General features: G+C 37.8%; 1 long non-coding RNA gene across 2 annotated transcripts; it reads right to left on the reverse strand.

Moving 5' to 3' along the window:
* Positions 1-4,485: 4,485 nt before the first annotated feature.
* On the reverse strand, positions 4,486-5,465 carry LOC119656737. Of its 2 annotated transcripts, XR_005250089.1 has the most exons (3): positions 5,393-5,465; positions 5,259-5,335; positions 4,486-5,206 (listed from the first exon to the last, which is right to left on the reverse strand). It is a non-coding gene; the product is annotated as an uncharacterized LOC119656737 (long non-coding RNA). The 2 variants fall into 2 exon arrangements; XR_005250088.1 differs by having other exon boundaries at positions 5,259-5,415.
* Between the last annotated feature and the right edge of the window lie 6,597 nt (positions 5,466-12,062).

Below are 12,062 nucleotides of genomic sequence, written 5' to 3' on the forward strand. Positions count from 1 at the left end.
TGGAAACGACTACTCTTGTTGACTTGGAATTTGATGGGGAGAAGGTAAGTGTGAGCCCCCACGCATCCAGTGAGTAACATCGTCTATGTTAAGTTTAAGGGGGAGTACACATTTAAAAAGGGAATGTTAATTTTTTTCAACGAATATGCTCATGTTCTCAAGTGAAACATCTCGATTAGTTGTTTTCAAGTAATTTTGGTCACCGGTTTCAAACATGTCATTTGTACAAAAATGCGTTCAAAGTTTCAACTTCAGGTCGTTTATGGTACGGATTCTTCTCTTTCAACGATCATATCTCACGTCAATTTTATTAGGACGTATTCTAAGATGGTTGTACTTAAAAAAATGCAACTCCTTAAATAAGGTTAAGGGGTTAATAATAGTATATTACTATATTTTTTTAGAAATTGACTCCCTTAAGTCCGCCCTGGGATCATAAATGCAGTAATGTAAATTATGATATACAGCATGATACTGTCAAGTTTGGTGCAAATCGTATTATTGCTAACAAAGTAATAATAAGTCACAGTTGTCGCTTTTGTGCTGCAATCTAAAACTGAATAGTCTTGCATAATATGGGAATATACATTACGAGCTAAATACAAATGAGGCAAACGTCCACTCAAAGAATTTTATATAAGAAATATAGAAATCCTTTCATTCCTGAAGCGTCGAGTTTCTGGTTTTCTACTTTCAATCTTATTGAAATCGGTTCACTGTCTGTTCGTTTGTTACCTGTAATTAATTTGAAAACTATTTCACTTATTTGATGGGGATGTCGGAACTATACCGCCCATGTAGTGAATATCATGTTACATTGAATTGAAGGGGAGTGTAACCATTTGCAAATCATTAACAATCGTCAACCACACGTATCATTCAAATTGAAATAGCTCCTGTTCTAGTCGATTCCAATTAAATTTCTTTAATTATATTTCTGCAATCCTGGACGCATTTGCACGCATCTGGCTCAAAAGCTCTCGCTCACGTAATTTAACAGCACTGCGCGCTATATCATATTCAATGTGGAGATCCAGAGAGAAGAAAGAGTACATTGAGAGCATTTGCCGAACAAGACTAGAGAGTCCCAGTAGCATCTGCACACGTGGTTCTTTAAATTATATCAATCTTGGTTCTATTGTATTTCTTGCTTAGTGGCAACCACTACACCGTAAAACCGTACGTTAGGCTGGTACGAATAACGGATTTATTCGAAAACGGCTGAACCAATTGTCACGAAATTTGGTGAGAAGATGCGAATCCCTTTAAAAGTATTCTTTATTCACATCTAAACCTGCATTTTTAAACCGTGTAAACCGCTTACCGCAATTCGCATCTGATGGGTGTAAGTATCTATGCATACATGATGTGCTTCCACTTTCTTCGCAGGTGAAGCTCTGACATTAATTATGAAAGAAAAGGGGGAGAGTGGATCCCGAGTGAATAGAGAGTGCATTTTCAGAGATTACTCAGTCTACAAGAATCATCATAGATGACATGTACGCCTGGAAATACACTCCCATGCCGGCATCGGCTCAAATAAATTAATTAATATAGTACGTTTCCTAACTATAGGACCACATCTGATTTGGCTGGTCTAACATATTTAACTGTTAGAGGTATCGAATTGGAGAACCTCAGCGCGAAATCGAAATTTTTAGAATTCTTTATTATTGCGCCGTTGAGGATGATGATGATAACCTCTCATTGTAACTTAAGCCAAATCATTTATGATTTTGTGTTTGTAGTGTGAAACACTACACCCAACTTGACTATGCTGACGATATTGACATCATGGGAAGATCAACCCGAGCAGGCAGCGCGAGAGCTTGAGCTGCACATTAATGAAGGCAAGACAAAGTACGTGGTGGTAACGTCAGCACCGAAAACGAAAGAACCAACAACATCAAATGGCACTGGTCTAACGAGAACAATAAAGATAACAGACTACAAACCGTTGATAATTTCTCCTATTTATGTCGAAAAACACAACCTCGATGAAATCCGCACACGGTTGTTGGCTGCCAACAAAACCTATTTCAGCTCACAAAAACTGTTTCACTCGAAGTGTCTCACCATAGGGTCAAAGCTTTTATTGTACAAGACAATGATTACGCCAGTTCTCATGTATTCTTCGAAAGCATGGGTTCTTAGCAAAAAAAAATTGCGAACTCTTGGCCGTGTTCGGGAGAAGAATCCTCCGAAAAATTGATGGTACATGAGGATGGACGATTCCGTTGCCTACATAACGACGAAATTTATGAGCCATATCACGACTGTTTGGTTGTGGATAAAGCCTGGCCCAACCGGGTTGCGCTGAGCGCATGGGTGAGGATGATCCAGTCCGGGAAGGCTAAAAGGGCAATATCTATGGTAGAAAAATATGATGTGGCAAGCCCTGGCTAAGATGGACTGATGGCGTAGATCAAGATGCCAAACAGCTTTTAGGGATATCGAATTGGTGGACCTCGGCGCAAATCAGAAAGTCTTGATTTTTTGGTGTTTATCTTCAGTCTCGTTGTACTTGCCCCTCTTTCCAAATGCAGAGCCTTTTGGCCAAGGTCCATGGCTCGGCGAGAGATTAACAGATGTCGTCAGTGTATGTTTGAGGAAAGATGTCATTGTCCATTAAACTCCTCCGTGGCTTCTGGACAAGGCAGTATGAAAAATACCACCGTGTCACTTGTCATTTTGCGTTATCATATTTCGCTGTGATAATGGCTATTAGTTTCTCCGGAATGTACCACCTGCGTAAAGCATACCATATACACTTTGTTGTCGTTGTCGAAGGCCTTCTTGAAAACGATGAAGAGCAAGTGAAGCGCAGATTGACACTTCACACACTGTTCCAAAATGATACGTAACTTCTTCATGTGTTCAATGCAGGAGGATGCGAGCGGAAATCAGCTTGATCTGTGTCGATAAAGTTTTGAGATGTTCTTTGATGCGTTCCAGGATGATTTTAGCTAATATCTTTGTGCCAACAAGGAGCACGCAAATACCATATAAATTGTCGTACTCAATTTCGGTGACCTTTGGAATCTTGAGGAACATCCCCTTTTTCCACTCTTTGGGAAGCAGAGTAGATCTACTGAAACTGGGAGCATTGATGGCTCAGATTTGCTGTTTATTTCATCCACAAGAGGCGTAACTTCACTGGATGTAATACGGTTAAGAACAGTAGTGAAGTGTTCCTTCCAGTTCTTCAGCCGCTCGTTATCATGCGAGAGGAGTCCACCATTAACGTCCATCACATGCTAGTTCTTTCGTGATGCGGTATACACTTCTGAAGACATTGCGATCTGCGACAACTTTCGCTTCCCTGACCAGCGCAAAAACAAATTCCCTTTTGTCACACCGCACACTACACTAAATTTGCCGAAATTTCGCACGGTATCAGAGTTCAACCCTTTGGGGAAGTAGTCTACGACCTACCTAGCACCCGAGAGAAGAGCATTTTTAATGGCTATGATAACCCAACCTTGTCATTCAGATCACTCATCACGATCACAATGTCACCTTTAGGAAACCTCTCCTGAACTGCGTGTAATTGCTCATAGAAAGCATCCTTCTCCTATAAATCGGAAATCACCATTGGACCGGAATCTTGCATTCAGAAACCGGCTGCCATGTCAAAACAGCACGCCTTGCGGTAACCGTCAGTAACAATCCAAAACCGGATTCACGTCTGCTACCACTTGATTTTCTAGACTACAAGTGCACCATTAGTGTAGGAAGAGGAGCACAAGAGCAGAGAGAATCCCACTACTTGGAATGTCCAGCTTATATCGTTAGGACTCTCTCTCGAGTTGGAGAAAGCAAACACCCTCCAGAAGTTGAACATAAACCGTTTACGATAGCCAAAGATCGCACCCATGAGGTCACTCCCAATCCGAGGCATTGTTGACATTTTGGTAGCAGTAACGCTTCGAAATTTAGATATTTAGATGTTTCTGGCCCACAAATTTCTATTCCTTTCAGTCGCCTTTTACGACAAGCCAGGGAGGCTTTCAGTGTATTCTTAAAACCGACTCACGGGGCTCAATCAATTAAAATTAATATTTCCTCTTTGTTATGAGTGCTTATGGATTTAATCACAAGTCGATGATAATATTTTTCTGTTCTAATTTTGATAATAAAATCGCAATCTATTCGATTGCGATTTTATTATTTTTGTTTGTACATTGACCCTGATTTACTTGTCGTTATTGTGAGATTCATTTACCCCACTTCACTAACAATAACATTGCTTATCTCTGCTTGTTATCTAAGCCGCATCTAATCTCGCTTTAGGTAGCTGTCAGAGTGCATCAAAGATAAGTGCTATAATCAATAAATGTCTTTGGATGCGGAATCGTGAATAGTCGGATTTCCTTTTACTTAAAAGTACTGAAAGGAGCTGGAACCATGCGTTTATTGGACCACCGGAGCAGAAGAGAGAACTTAGGGTTATTCTCATCACAAAGACTCAAAGAAATTTCATAATTTTGCCTAATAAAAGTTTCCTACTGTTCACTATTTTTCCTAAACTATTTTACATTTACTTTATAAGATTCACTAATCGTAACAAAAATAAAAATCTCAAATACTAAACACTTCATTCGTCCAACTAATATAATTTGCAGCTGTACGATAGCATTCCCATGCCATCAATGCCAAAATATCCAACAGAATTCCTGCATCGTTCACTGCTTGCGCTATGCGTGATTCACAATAACAGCAAAAGCAACAAATATTTTGGTCATTTCATTATATCTAAAGATAATGCGGTGGTGGCGGCGGTACATTGCGTTTCATTACTGGTTCGTTGGCGCGCTGTTCTCCTCCACCGCGCTTTCGTGTATATTCCTTCCATCTTTTTGCAAATCTAAAGCTCAACAACAATGTAATAAAAAGACAAGAAACTAAACTAAATAACAAAACGCAAAGTTTATACGTCGTCGCAAACCAATAGTAGTATACATTTTCGTCTTGTATTGGCATAGATATAGAAGATACTTAATATTTCTATATAAAGTGATGCAAAGTCGAAATTGAACATTTACTATCATTTACAGGTAATAACATTTTCTAACATACTATTACCGATGCATATTCTTATTAATAGAGATAGCACATGTAGAATATTCACACTGTAATGCTGGACGTTATACATGCCGGCGATGCAATTTGACCGCTCTATGATGTCTACATAACATACAACATCCTGAAAAGTTCTCAGTAAAATCTGAAAGCCATTTATCTCGATCTAACCTTACTTAGTCTTGCTGATTTAACTTAGGGCTCGATCGTTGATGATAGAACTGACAGTAAGATTCCAAAAATCGACGATAAACTACAATATTTAAAATGTTTTAGTGAACCGTGGAAAGCTTACACTTTGATATAAAACCTATTCTGCTATTCGTACTAAATTGCCTTTGGAAAACTTTTCCAACCGTCTGATCCATGTCATTCGATGGCGTTTTTCAAAGCTTTGAAATAATTGCTTTGCCCCCTGCTATGAAGAGATGCAATTTATCATTAAGATGGTTTACTCTTAAAGCTTATTAATTTTCATATTGCTAATCTCTAGTATTGTACGCTTTTTTAGTAAGTATGACCAAACGGTTTCATTACTATTCGGGGCTAGTACTTCTTCGCATACGTAATACTTTTGCTGTCAGAATCGGGTTTCATGCCCGTAAATAAGCTATCGAGTTACTCCTTTATTGACGGGAATTCCCATGATTTCGGCGAATTCAGTATTGAAATTAAATCGGAAGCCTCGCTTAAATTGGTTGGTATTCTGTTCAAAATGTCGTCAGGCCATTTCTGCATTTTGAGGGTTTGTCACTAGTGTAAAGTTCTCTTTTAGCGCTTTAGCATCTGATCGTCCGTTTATTTATACGACGTCTTAGCAACAGTCATGTTTATCCTAAGGTATCTACGGATTTGTGTATGCATTACAAGTTCTTTAGAAGAACTTGTTTTATATACCCGTAAATATTTTGTCTAGTTTCCCAATTGATATGGTCACGATGGCAGGGTAAACATTAATTTTTGGCTACTACGAACAATATTTGAAAAAAAAAAATATTTTCATCGTAAATGAAATTTTCTAACAAATTATAAATGGCAAATCTGCACCAATTTAAAAAAGAATCTTTCATTTTCAAAGTAAGTCAAAAAAGGAGTTAAATAAATTACATTTATTCGAAAGCCACTACACCCTAACTTCCGTTTTTTCAACCGCTCGCAAAATTATTGAGTATGTCGTAAAGAAGTATTGGATGCGTTTCAGGTATGAAAAGTCCTATGTTTGTTTATGAAGGAAACTTTGAGGTACAAAGAAAATTTCTTTTTTCTTTCTTTCTTTTCTTTCTTTCTTTTCTTTCTTTCTTTTCTTTCTTTCTTTTCTTTCTTTCTTTTCTTTCTTTCTTTTCTTTCTTTCTTTTCTTTCTTTCTTTTCTTTCTTTCTTTTCTTTCTTTCTTTTCTTTCTTTCTTTTCTTTCTTTCTTTTCTTTCTTTTCTTTCTTTCGAGTGGATCATTAGCTATATTGGCTAACATCCCTTCACGACCTCATCCCCACTTTTTTTTTTTGAAAACATAATCCTCAATGTGTCAAGTGGACCCATACGAGATGTCCATAGTCTTCGCTGTCTCTCTAATGCCAACATTTGAATTTAATTTGTCATAATTCATAGCCTCCTTGTATTATATTTTGTAGATCCTTCAAGTAAATTTAGTACTACCTTCACTGCTACGTTCAGGGAATGTAACCTGTTTATTTGGGTTGGTGGTGGGTTGTTAAAAACTTACTCAAGATTAGCTTTATTGTGAAGAACGCTACCATCTGCATAAAGCAGTGTGTAGGACCCAGGACATTGGATCTCTCGATGTACCCCATGGTCAGCGTCGTTCCGTCATTTATTGAATTTTATTCTCAGTTTATCGGTTCACCAGGCGGTAATTGGACAATTGGAAGGTGCGAGATCAGCTTTATTATGAATTGCCATCTTTGTATAGCACTTTTAGTGCTCTGCACTGCATTTCTAATAAGAACGAAAAGGAGGCGAGAGGGCGTTTTCTTGGTGAATATTCCCGGAAAAGTAGAGCGAATTTGATATTCCTGTCACACTTCGAGCTCTATGTGATCTTTCTTTGTATGAAAATTAAATGAAAAGAAAAGTTGATTTTTATCGTCAAAGCTGTATGCGGTCAAGCTCTATTTAAAGTCAAAATCGCTTTCCGTCTGTTCATAAATTGATAGACACTATGAGGAATTGTGCAAATCCCTGGGTAGCTACTTTTTTGTAGAATTGTCTATTAGCGGCAATTCCTCCCTCGGCAAAACGTATTTGCCTTTTTTCGAGGCTGCTCACCATGCTATCCATCATGACTTTTACGCTGAATATCGGCGACTGTTTTTTGGGAACATCGCAGAACCGTTCATTCTCAATGTTCTGTTCTGACAATTAGGCGCCGGATACAGTTGTATCCGCAACTCCTGCATTATCCGCGCTCGACTTTTGGGCGTTTTGGAGTTTCTGGCAAAATTTAAGGTAATCGCTGATGTTCCTTTCAGAAAGTAGATGCTTCACACGTTCTCCATGTGCCTTTCGTCTCTATTTGGTTGATCGAATGTACCGATGTATACTTCACTTCGGCACTTGTTTGCCAAGTCCCACGGCTGTGTTCCACTATTTCGTCACTGGCTAATTTTCGATTAAGGTTCCCACATTTTTTTTCACATCTGCGTATCCGGGTGGTCCACCACTTCTCTTCTTATCCACCACATTTCCTCCTTCTGAAAAAATATATTTTTTCATAGTGTTCCTATGGGCTCTCAGCATGTTGTATTCTTTGATTTTTTCTGGTTTTTGGATTCAGTATTTACCATTGCTGCTGTCCACAAGTTTCGTTTTCATAAGTTCAAGTTTTATAGAGTAAATGTAGTTTTACAAAACAGTAGGAACAGTGGTTCTAATGTGCACTGTTAATTTCAACCGATGATATTTTAAAGGAAAAAAAATTCTATTCTCTTCTTTTCTTGGAGACAGTACCTGAGGCTTGCATAAAAGTACCTAGGTAACTACACACCAGTATATGTCCTTAGAGATTGCAAATCCATGCAAAATTCTCCAAATTTTCGTACCTGCTCTTCAGGATTCTTATGCTATTATGTTGTGGAATTGCCTTTTAAATTTTGATTACTTCTCTACATACATAACAACCAAGTATCGAGTAGTAGGTACAAAAGAAATAGCAGCAAGCTACCAGATTTTATTATATTGGGGGTTTGGAAAATTGTCCAATTTTTTTTAAAGGATATCACTACATCATATTTTGAGTCAATTTAAAGTATTAAAGTATATCGTTCGTTTTTTTTTTTTAAATTAAAATTTGCATACACTTCAACTGTACTAATTGTCTACCGTAAATATCGGTAGTTATAGTTTCAAATGGTAGCAATATCTGTCGAGACCTGAGCGATTAAAATGTTTTAAACTGGGTCTGAGTCCCGAAGCCGATGGGAAACGACGAAAAAGCCTACGGAAAGAGGCTAGATGCACCAAATGGTAATTTGAGAGCCTCTACCCTCCGTCCAGATTTGGTCTGTGACTGCTCAAAATTTTGCAATCAGTCAAGATGGTTTGACCCCTCTTCTGAATGGGAGAAAAGCTAAAGATTCTGGATTTTCATAAAAGATCCACTTTTTATCTCCTGTCGTACACATTTTGGAATCATTTCCATGACTATTTGCCTAAGCTGTTCGATCATCATTCAATGCTTCTGCCAACTCTCATTGATCTTCATCCGCTAATATTCCCAATGCTCTATTTGCCGTGTCCTAAAAACATTTAAACCATTATGTCACCATAGTTCTGATAGGAGCATGATCACCATAAATTTTCATTAATAAATAGTGTTTATATTGTGACCTCTTCCTTAAACAAATGAATGGATTCAATTTTTCTAGAAATTTTTTTTTTTAAGTTAAAATTGTCTCTTTGAGTATTTGGGTTAAAAATGTCTTAAATGTAAATGAGTAAAAAGTAAATAATGAATTAGAAACTTCAAGTACGAATGAATTTATGGTTGATCTATATTAGAAATCCTAAGTTGTCAGGACATTTGCTTTAACGCGGAGGAGTCATTCCTATACTAGGGCAGGGATTTTTTTAAATTTTTCTGAATTTCTGGAAATCTTTTAGTCGTGGAAAGAAAAATTGAAGTTCTGCCAGATAAAAATGACAGGATTACTCTCGAGACCATTCAACAACCTTCTAAGATAAGGGAATGTCGTATCATGCATCTTCCATGCTGGTGAGGATGATCCAGAAATCTATAGGGGCAATATCTGTGGAAACTAGACGCTTCAGGTATGAAAGGTTTTGTGTATTTCTTTTCTAAAGAGATTTGAGTATGCATTTGTATTAGTATGTAGCTAGAAGTAATAGCTTTAACCTAGTATAACTTTGTTAGTAATAATGCGATTTTCACCAAATTTAGCAGGAACTTGCTCTATACTGTAGCCTATACTGCTGCAATTTCGTGATTCTAGGGTGAACTTAAGGGGGGTTTTCCTGTCAATTACTAAAAATTATAGAAATATACTATTATTAACTTTATTTAAACAGGTATCGGTACGGGGGGTATTTCGGAGCCTAGGCAACCTCCTGATTTTGTTCAGATTTTTCGGTTGGGTAGTTTCTTCACTTTCAACCTCCCGCGCTCTCCACCTTTCCAACAAATGTCAAAAATAGGACCCCCCTTCCCCATTTATAGTATCCTAGCATTCATAAAGAATATCGTAACTAGCGCCTTATTTAACAATGTTTCAATTGTATTAATTCTTTAACAGGTTTAATGTCGATCATTCACCAATGCGTTAAATATGATTCAGTCGCAATACCTTTTTTTTGCTATCAAGTTTGATACCAGCCACTGGTCACTACCAAAGCTGGGAAAGATGCGAAGTGTCGAACATGCTCCACTACCAACTTTTCCAAAAGGAACGGGTTGTTGATACGCTGGTGGTGATTTGAATGCCTCGCGACTGCATCCAGATCAAACCTTCAATAGAACAAAATGACGTAACCGACCAAGACGAGTCGACCTCGCTTCTGAACGGGACAAAGACTACAGAAGAATTGGGCAACAAATTTTGACTTGGAAAGCACCGTTGCTTGCAGCCGTGTTTTATTTACAGGTGACATCGAACGTGTAAAGAATAATTTGAAAGGGGTGCCTGGCAAACAATACATCAATTTCTTCTCCTTTCTAAAAATTCAATACGAGTTTGGCTGGGGAAATTAGGAACTTTATTCAGAAGAATAGGAATTCTTCAGAAAAAATTACGAATTTGACGGGGATAATAAGGATTTGATTGTTAAAATACGAATTTAATTAAGGAAAATGCAAATTTGAATACGAATACTGGGCATGTCACTTTAACAACAACAATCCAACTGGATTTGGGCCTTGAAATATGCTATAGAACTTAATTCAAGACCGTAACGGTGCACTATAGGACTATGGTACACTGTAGGATGCAGTGTCAGTATATGCCAGTTTTTGGAACTCGGCAATCTTTGTTCCCAAAATGTATCTAATTGAAAAAGCGAAAAATACCAAAAGTGAGCGAAATGTAGTTCAGTTTACAATCACACAACTACATTGCCCTCCAAAAGGAAAGTTTTGATATTGTAGATGTAGTTTTGTACTTGCAAATTATTTTTGTCCCACTTATTATCGTATTAACCGAGATAATGTAAATTCTATATTATGAGGGCAATGGACCGCGGTATTCGTGACAGTGTTTGATCCTCGGGAAGCCATTGTTGTTTGCAAGGTTCGCAATTCATCAATATTTACATACTAGATTGTATCATTGCTGTTGTATGTTTCCTGTTCCATCATGCGATGTATACTGTAAAATGAATGAGAATCATGCCCTTGACGTGCTAAAAACTACACGATACCCCATATAAAAAAAAATCTGATTGAAAAAGCCAATGTATTGCACGAAAGTGGCAAGTTTCCGAGTACTATCTGGTGAAGTCATTACCATCAAAGAAATGGTCGATTTTTGCTTGTCGTAAAGGTCATCCGAATATCTACTCCTTCGAGTGGTCACCGGAAAGTAGGCGCCACCCATGAGATGGTTTCGAATGCTATAACTGTCGATGGCCGCTCTCTGCTCGTAATTTTGGAATGGGGGCGTCAAAGTAATTGCAGCTGTTTATAGAGAAAGTATCTTTGAAGATTTTCCACACAATGGTCGCCAAATTCACCGGAGGCAAACTCGCTGGTTTTCTCTACCTAGAGGATACCGAAGTGCAATAGCACCTAGTCCTTGACGCGTGTTAGAGCACTCCAGATCATAACAGTACACTAGGAGTCAATGTGATCAGCATCGCACTCGTCCCTGATTATAACCTTGGTTCAGGTTCTCATTCATAGTTGAGTCGACTGGAATCTGACTTCCAATTACGTTCCCAATTTCGCTGCCACCATTAAATTTGAACAACGATCTTCCATTGCGGCAGTTTGGAAGAGTAAGGATGGCTACTTGCCGGAAATGGGCTAAAATACCACAGAGCCACTTACGTGCAGCGTATAACGCGTGTGTTGACACAAGGCCCCACAATTCGCGTTAAAAGCGGCCATATCGGAAACGGGTGAGGTACTTCAAACTCTAAATTGTTTTGCACATTTTTTACTCTGCAACGATTTAGTAAACTAACGGTGTTATGATAGCATTTCGATTTCCGGATTTTAAAGGTAATATTGATTATCAAGATAGAGTATATCAATAATAACCAAAATGAAATAATAATGACGATCTTCTTGTAGTAGGTCGGTTTCGTCTGAATAGTCCAGTGAAGAACGAACCGAAACATCACGCCTCAATGAATATTACCAACAACATTATCGGAAATATATGGTTTGTATTCTATGAAGGAATATATTGTAAAGAAAGTATACATCAAATGTTTCCTTAAATTCATTTTAGGATACCCTGTTTTACTGAGATGGTATGTTTAATGAAACTAAAAGATTTAATATGAATCAT

This window comes from Hermetia illucens, chromosome 5 (assembly GCF_905115235.1).
Source record: "Hermetia illucens chromosome 5, iHerIll2.2.curated.20191125, whole genome shotgun sequence".
Taxonomy (NCBI): domain Eukaryota; kingdom Metazoa; phylum Arthropoda; class Insecta; order Diptera; family Stratiomyidae; genus Hermetia; species Hermetia illucens.